Consider the following 8,947-nt stretch of genomic DNA (forward strand, 5'->3'; position numbering starts at 1 on the left):
TTAGTGAGCAATATCAGGCCAAATTGCTGTAAAGTCTGTGGAGTGATCTAAGCTAGACATATAAATATCAGGAACAGGACAGACCAAAATTTTTGCTGAAAGCTCCTTTACTTTTAGCTACAAGGAAGATAATCTAGAACAGTTCTACCAAATATGCAGAAGGGTCCCAAACCCTGGATCATACCTCCACTAGAGCCCTGAGACCTCAGTGTATAACCTATACAGTTGAGAAGGGCATCTAAAGATGACCTGGAATTGCATTTCCAGTACTGATAGGCTTTAGGAACTTGATTGGGTATATTGGAATATCTTGGGTCAAATCTGCTCAGTGTCTAAATCTAAGTCCCATAATTTGGTAAATCCACGGAGGGAGTCAAAAAGATTGTAAATAAACATTTTATATTCAACAGAGATTGTGTGTTTAGGATCCTGGGGAGCACAACACATTACCTCAAAAACATTAGGGCCCTTCTCATTTCAGCTAAACATTTTTATTAAGAAACAAGAGGTACAGCTAGAATTCAGCTAGGGATAGATTCAATTTATCTTGCAGGGAAGCAAAGGCACAAACTGTCTCCCCTCCAAAAAATGGCCACCCCTGACCACCCCCTGGTCAAACAGGAGTTAAACATTCCAGGGTGCAGTCCTGGGGAAAAGTCTGGATTTTGTGACAATGGTGTTAGGGGACACAAAGGGAAAGAAACACATTTTTTGTTTCCTCAGCTTGGCCTAGAAGTGAAGCATGGTACCAATTGTGAGAAGTGAAGTGAGCAGTAGCTAGACGAGCCACGTAAAATGCTGAAACTAGTTCCCAGTTCATGACTCTAAATTACCACTCATTGCTTGGATGTCGAAGTCCACATTCATTCTAGTACTCTGGTGAGCATTACCACTTGATGATCTTTAGAGGAAAGAGGAAGCTGAAGTCCTCCCTGAGACCTTCTTCCTGTCAAGATATCTTGTGAGATCCAAAAGGACTTCCCAGCCCAGACACAGATCAGCGACTGTGTCTGGAAGTGGTGTAAGACTGGAATTTGTGTTCATCTTGATGATGTTTATTCTCCCTCGCCAGCAGAAACCATGGGAACACCACTGGTGTAGCTCCGAGAGCAGATTTGAGATTATAGGGACGAGTTTGCCTTGAAAAAGCTTGAGGGAGTTTTAGTAATCAGTATATCTTAAGTATTGCTGTCGAGTGGAAGGTGAAGCGAAAGGCCTGCTGAATGCCATTCAGTGAGATCGATGGAACAGAGAGGTTCAGAGCTATCGATTTGGATTAATTTATTTTGAAGTTAGATAATTGGCTAAATTTTTGGAATTCTAACATCAAATTTGATAGAGAGATTACAGACTTAGTAATGATTGGCAGTAGGTCATCTGCAAATAACGCCAATTTGTGGTCCTTCCCCCCACTGGGACACCGATTTATCAGGGTGATTTCTTATTAAGTTTTCAGGGCTTCCATATAAAGGATAAAGACCAAGGGGGATAATGAGCAACTCTGGTCCCATTTCTGAATCGGATCTGAAAGGGAGCCATTGACTATCTTTCTGGCTGTGGGTTTCTTATATAAAGAAAGAATTATTTATATGCAGCTACTAACCAGCACCAAATGTTCCAACATGCCTGAGAAAAATAACCAATCCACCCTTTCAAATGACTCTTCTGCATTCATTGATAAGAGTAAGGCGTGTGGCTGATTTTCCAACAGAATATATTGATGATCTTTGTGATGTTGCCCCGAGCCTCTCTACCTGGCACAAAGTCCACCTGGGGCTAGATTTACTAAACTGCGGGTTTGAGAAAGTGCCTATAGCAACCAATCAGATTCTAGCTGTCATTTTGTAGAATGTACTAAATAAATGACAGCTACAATCTGATTGGTTGTTATAGGCAACATCTCTTTTTCAAACCCACAGTTTAGTAAATATACCCCCTGATCGCTATGTATTAGTGCTGGTTAGAAGCTTTATATGGTTTGCAATAATTCTTGAGTGACTGTTGAGAGAAGCTCTCCTCGGCTGATATCTCATTAAAAGTCCTAAGGAGTAGTGGGTTTAGTTTTGACCCAAAGGATTTGTATTATGGTTTGGTGAAACCATCTGGTCCAGGCCTTTTACCTGAAGGGGAGGATGAGATTGCCCTCTAATTCTGACAAAGTAAATGATTTGCCTAAGTGCTACCTTGCTTCTTCCAAAATGTTGTACTTCCTAACAGACTCGGAGTCTCACTTTATTAAGTGTAATGTCTACCAGTGTGGATGCTGTAGAGCAGAGGTGTCCAAGTTCAGTTCTCAAGGGCTACCAACAGTTCATGATTTTGTCTTTCATCCGGTTTAATCAAGTTCCATTTAGACTGCAAATTCCTTTGTGTAACGGATTAGCTGGATTCAGTACTATTCTTGACTAACGCTGGCTTACCTGAGGTGCGGATTCTAACAAACTCCCCGGTGTGCACCAAGAACCGCCGCAGGCGGGATGGGCTTAGCTGCTGAAAAACACAGGTCGCAGTCCTCAGGATTGTCTCAAGAAGTAGTGTAGCGGATGGAGTAGCAGGGGAATGCAGCGTGAAGGAATACGGGTTTGGTACACAGGCTGGCGGCAGCAGTACAAATGGAGGCAAAGAAGTGTCAGACAATCCGGGTCAGGGTCACAGGCAATCAGAATGGTCAGCAAGCTGGGTCGGTACACAGCTATGGCAAAGAAGGCGGAATAGAGATTGGAACGTCAACAATCTGGGTCAGGGTCACAGGCAAACAGGATAGTGGACAAGCCGGGTCAGTACACAAGCGCAGGAGATCCAGAAAGGTCAGCAAGCAGAGACCAGTACACAGGAGGACTTTTCACAAGGGACAGGCATTAGGAGATAACATGGGAACAGGAGCCAGGAACAGGTGAGTTGCTCTGACACTTAGCACGTGTCAGAGAGAGTCTTATATAGGCAGCCCTATTTGAATTCCCCGCCCTGGGTTTAGCGGTCATGTGACCGCCAAACCCGGAAGTGCGACTTCCGGGTCCGACAGAGCGGTGGGGGAATGAGTAAAGGTAAGTTTCGTTACACTTTGCATAAAGAGCACAGCAGGTGGCTGATCGGTAGTGGAGTGCTCGGTTCTACGGTATATAAACAGGAGGTTGTCAATTTTGTGTTGTAATCGCACATGTACAAGGTGCATAGACTTGATAGCTTTTTTGAAAATTTGTATGAATCTCTCAGCCATGAACGTTTGAAATTCAGCAGACACAAATTGGGGATAATTGTCACAAAATACTTGTTCAGGCAGACTATTTATTACAAAGGTAGTTTTCAAAACACCAATTGTTATCTGTCACGGGCACTAGGAGTCTTTACCCAGGGATCACCAGGTGATGAGCTTACCAGAGCAGTGTAGATGGTAATATGGTACTCTGGTAGCGGGGTGATCACGGAACAGGAGACAGCAGAGGATAGAGATGCTCGTGAAAGTCTATGACTAGCAGCACTGGTAATATATATGTAGTAGTACACGAGGAACTAAATGGACAAAGGAAACGTGAGGGTAGTCAGTGGTCTGCGGTAGCAAGTTGTACCACTGCTATAGTGAGGAGGAATGTCCAACAGCAACGAGGAGGTGATGAGAGTCAGCGGTCTGCGTTTAGCAAGTTGTACCGCTGTCTGGGTGAAGGAATGGAATCCAGGTGGAGGTATCCGGGGAGTTAGTGGTCTGCGTTAGCAAGTTGTACCACTGCTATGTGAGAGGACACTGGAACAGGTGACACAGGAAACAGGGATCAGTGGTCTGCCTCTAGCAAGTTGTACCACTGAATATATATGTGAGGAGGAGCACGGGGAGAGACTGCAATACAGAGGATACACGGGCACCTTGAGCTTGATCCACAATGACATGCACAATATAGTAATGACTGAACAGCACTGCAATAATACAAAGTCACAGAAACTATCCGGGCAAAAGATAACACAGTCAATGATGGCAAAAGTCTCAGCGGATAGTAAGCTCCAGAGGAGAACAACTCAGTCCAGCAAGATATGCAATACACCAGCACAGTCAATGAGAAGTATGCATACCGTGGTTCAGGAGCAGGCTGTCAGACAGGAGTGCAGAGATACCTGAACGGCTGGAGGCCGGCAGGATACGAAGTCCCTGGAGGGTGAAGCGGTAATCAAGTAGGTGCAGCGCACAGGTAGGTAGACCAGCAGGGATAGTAACAAATACTCAGGAAGCAGTAGTATGTAAAACTGGACTCCTGGTGGACCCTGAAGAGTAGCGATGGTCTAGACGAGATGAAAGCAGCGAGGCGTAGATCCGATGCAGACTGGCGAGTAGACACCGGCAGGAACACTGAGAATCACGGAGAGCGGATCAGCTGCTGCAGACACGAGTAGAACTGAGGGGTAGCAGCCAGCAGGACTCTGCAGGTACACGGAGGTAGTGGATAGAAATCAGCAGGTGCAGACACTATGAAACACGGGAGAGTAGAGCTGAGCTGGGACTGTTGAGCACGGAGAGCAGCGGATAGGAATCAGCTGGTGCAGACTCGAGGAAACACAGGAGAGTTGAGGTGAGCTGAAGACTGTAGTGCACGGAGGCAGCGGATAGGAATCCGCTAAACAGTCACGATGAAACACAGGAGAGTTGAAGTGAGCTGAAGACTGTAGTGCACGGAGGCAGCGGATAGGAATCAGCTAAACAGTCACGATGAAACACAGGAAAGTCGAAGTGAGCTGAAGACTGTAGTGCACGGAGGCAGCGGATAGGAATCAGCTAAACAGTCACGATGAAACACAGGAGAGTTGAAGTGAGCTGAAGACTGTAGTGCACGGAGGCAGCGGATAGGAATCAGCTAAACAGTCACGATGAAACACAGGAGGGTTGAAGTGGTCTGGAAACCACAGGAGAGTTGAAGTGGTCTGGAAACCACAGGAATCAGCAGCGCTGAATACACGAGGAAACACAGGAACACCTTCAGAGGCTCATGGGGAATGAGACTCCAAGATCAGGCCACGAGGTATGGAACTCAGGTGCTTTAAATAGGGAGTGTTGCCTGATCAGCCAATTAAGTAAAGGGACAGGTACTGAAGGTTTGAAAGGGCTGCGCATGCGCAGACCCTCAGGATGGTGGACGGCCACGGTTCCTAAATACACGGGAAGAAGCACCCACAGTCCGGTGAGTGACATTATCTCAGATGTAGTGGATTTCATATTTATTACCTCCGGCTATTTTGAATGATCATCCACTGTAATGAGAAACATACAAACCATGATTGGACCAGCAAAGTCAATATGCACACGCTGACATAGGGATAATGGTCATTTCCAGGGGTGTAACGGGGCAATGGGCGTTGAATTTTGAATCCTCTGACATTGTTCACATTCCTTTGTCAATGTTTCAATTTGGCCACCCATCCCTGGCCACTACTCGTAGCTTCTAGCAAGACTCTTCATTTCATAGTGACCAAGTGACCCTCATGCAAATTTTAGAGATCTCTGCTCTGCAGTTTTGGTGGTGTGTTCCAGAACTCTGTTCCACAGTTTTGGTGGTTTTACCACTCTGGACCCACATATGAAAGTTTATAGACAGACTAAAAGTTGATCTCCCTGGCCGAGAATCCATAATATTGAGCATTGCCATGTTTGAGAGTGAAATAAATTACAGTACAGGTTCCTTCCTTGTTTCCCGATTGTTCATGTCATTGGTAATATGTAGCTGAACTACCAACATCTTGTGATATATTTCCAGTGGGTCTTTACCATGGTTCTCCTCACTTTGGTGCAAGGGGGAAAGTGATAGACCGTCAGCATTGCCAGGCAGTTTCCTTCCTTTAAACTCAATGTCATATGTGTGTGGACCCAGGAACAATGACCAACGTTGAAGACGAGCAGCAGTCATGGCTGGAACTTCCTTTTCAGGGTTGACTTGATTATCAGTTACCAATGTGAACTTTTGTCCATACAAATATTGATGAAATTTCTTTACTCCCCATACTAGATTTAAGACCTTTCAATCAATTTGTGCATAATATATCTCTGCTACTGTCAAGGACCTTGAAGCATACACTATTGGTTTCTAGCTTCCATCTCTCATTTGATGTGACAACACTGCTTCAATGCCATATGGTGGGTTTTGGATCAAAATAAGTGAGTACTCAATCAGATGTAATCAGTCTTTTTGTTTCTGAGAATGGTTTTTCAGTTTTTTGTCCACTACCAATGTGCGTTTTTCTGTACTAGGGCATTTAGTGGGTGTAGTACTGCGGAGATTTCCGGCAAGAGCTTGTAGTAATAATTCACTAGGCCCAAGTGAGATATCAGTTGAGACTGGAGTCGGGTGCTTGCAGTACTTCCTCAGTTTTATCAGTCAAATTGTGCAGGCCCTATCTATCGATTAAATGACCAAATTCTTTCCTGGAAAAATTTACATTTGTCTTTGATAACTCTGAGTCCCTATTCATGTAGTCAGGCCAATACCCTTTCTAAATTGTTTAAATGGCCCTCATCATCTTTGCCTGTCACTATTATGTCATCCAGGTAGTATTGTGTACCAGGTATTCCTTGTAGGACTTGATCCATTGCTCTCTGTCATAGCGATGAGGCGGAAGCTATTCCAAATACAGGGTGGTTGTATTGTAGTAAGCCTTTGTATATATTGATAGTCAGGTATTTCTTGGATGCTTCATCTATTCACATCTGTAAGTATGCTTGAGCTAGTTCAATTTTGCCCTGAGAGAGCAGCAGAAATGTCCTCTGTTATAGGCAAAGGATACTTTACACTGTCTAGCACTGGATTTTTTGTTCCTTTGAAATCTCCACAGATGCAGATTTCACTTCACGCTTTGTTCTTCTTTACTATGGGGACTATAAGCGTAGCCCATTCACTCCATTCTACAGTGGAGAGTATCTCAGAGTCTTCCAGTTTCTGTAAATTCCTCCACCACCCCTGGTCGGATAGCATATGGTACCATACGGGCTTTGTGAAATTTTGTAACGGCATTTGGATACAACTCTATACTAACCTTAATGCCCTTTAATGTGTCTATCCCTTCTTCAAAAATGGTTTGTGTGGTAGCTAGCAATTTCGAAAGTCCTTTAGTAGCTGTGTAATTTTTGGACACATTAGATGTGGTAGACTTAAACATGTGAATATACTGCCAATCAAGTTGAATTTTCCTCATCCATTTGTGGCTCAGTGCCGGTCCACCCTTTGGAAGTATGTATAAATACAATTTATATGTATTGCCTTTGTATTTCAGCAGCACTTTTATTTTTCCAAGCGGGGACTCCGGTTAGCCAGTATACATGCTGATCTTTACCAATGTTTGCTTTAATGGAATCTTTGCAAAATGGTGTTTGTAAGCACTTGCATTTATCACTGACACAGCAGGCCTGTATCAAACTGCATTTGCAATTTAAATCCCGCCACTTCCATACTTACCCAGATCACTTAGCACTCTTTTGCCATTAAGGTGTGCACCTCTAGGCAGCTTAGAACATTTTCTTTCCATTACTATCAGTAGAGTCTGGCTCACTGCCGGCTACCTTATGCATCAGGAGTGTATTGTATTTTCTCCCAGGGTATTTTAATACTGGACGGTCAGGAGTTTTCCCAAACCAGCACACCCTTTCAATATGGCCTCTTTTGCAACATTTTCTACACACTTTGGGCCTGATTCATTAAGGATAGTGTGACAGGATAGACCGTCTGTGCCACCCTGTCAGTTGTTGCTGGGAACCGGTTGGGCTTACTATGCCACCATTCCCTTTCATTATCCCAAATGCACCCTCTAACCACAGTAGGAGGGGCTTACAAATGCTGCCACCACTGGACTCCTTCACGCCATCCAGAACAGCGTTTCTTTGGGTGCTAGGGTACCCCCTTGCTGGTGTAGCTGGGCTGGTACCCCTGACCTCTTCCTATAGATCAGAGTTGCTCTGGATGGATCCCCTCTGACCTATCACACTGGCCAGAGCTGCTGGGTAGCGGCCAGAGCGGTGGTACTGGAAAGCTTGGTGCAAACCTCAGTACAACTGGGGACGGATTAGAGTTGGGTCTAATCTGTAGGTCAAAGGAATTTCAGCGTGGAAGAAGTTGTCAAGCAGGTCTTTGAAGCAAGTGGTGTTTATTTGCTTTCACAGTGGTTTAAGGTAAAAGTGATCAAGAGGTCAGAAGAAACAAGAATGATACATTTCAGTACAAACCAATGCTCTTTTATACAGTTTTGGACACAGTCTCACAGGGGGTAAGCCAGCCTCCTGAAGTCTGAATTTTTTTTAGTATCGGGATGCAATATGTTTCCCCAAACGTGGATTTAAATGCAATTTATACTTAACAAAATCTTCAGTAATTTGTGATATCCTAAATCACATTGATCAGAGATTTTCTTTCACTTTAACCAGGATACAGGTAACGGCTCCCTGCTGGGCCTTCAGGCCAGAGCAGGCATTTGACACTTGACACTTGACACCAAAAGACTTAGCATTTCCTGCTATCAGCAAAACAGACTCCCTCCCCACATATGGCTAATTGGAGATTTCCTCTAGCAAAGTTACAAAACCCCAAGCAAAACATTTCCTATACCAAAATACACACAATATAAAAAATAAGTACATTTGCAATTATATATAATAAGCGGCCTGCGCTATTTCCTTTAAATAAATGTATACGTTATGTTATAAATACATAATATGTTATAAGTTATAAATTTATAAGTTATTTATAAGTGATCCAGCCACAGATAGTAAGTAAAAACAAATGAGTAAGTTTTCTCCTGGACACATCATGTCACAATGCAAGGGATGCAAATTAGTTTATTATTTTGCACATACGATTAATACTGGCTGTTTTTCATGTTGCACACAAATACTTGATAGTTTTATTTGTACACTGAAATTTAAAGTTGATCTAGGACATGCCTTTCCTCAATTATAAATCTGCCATCACATTTGCCTCCCCCT

Source organism: Mixophyes fleayi, chromosome 2 (assembly GCF_038048845.1).
Source record: "Mixophyes fleayi isolate aMixFle1 chromosome 2, aMixFle1.hap1, whole genome shotgun sequence".
Classification (NCBI taxonomy): Eukaryota; Metazoa; Chordata; class Amphibia; order Anura; family Limnodynastidae; genus Mixophyes; species Mixophyes fleayi.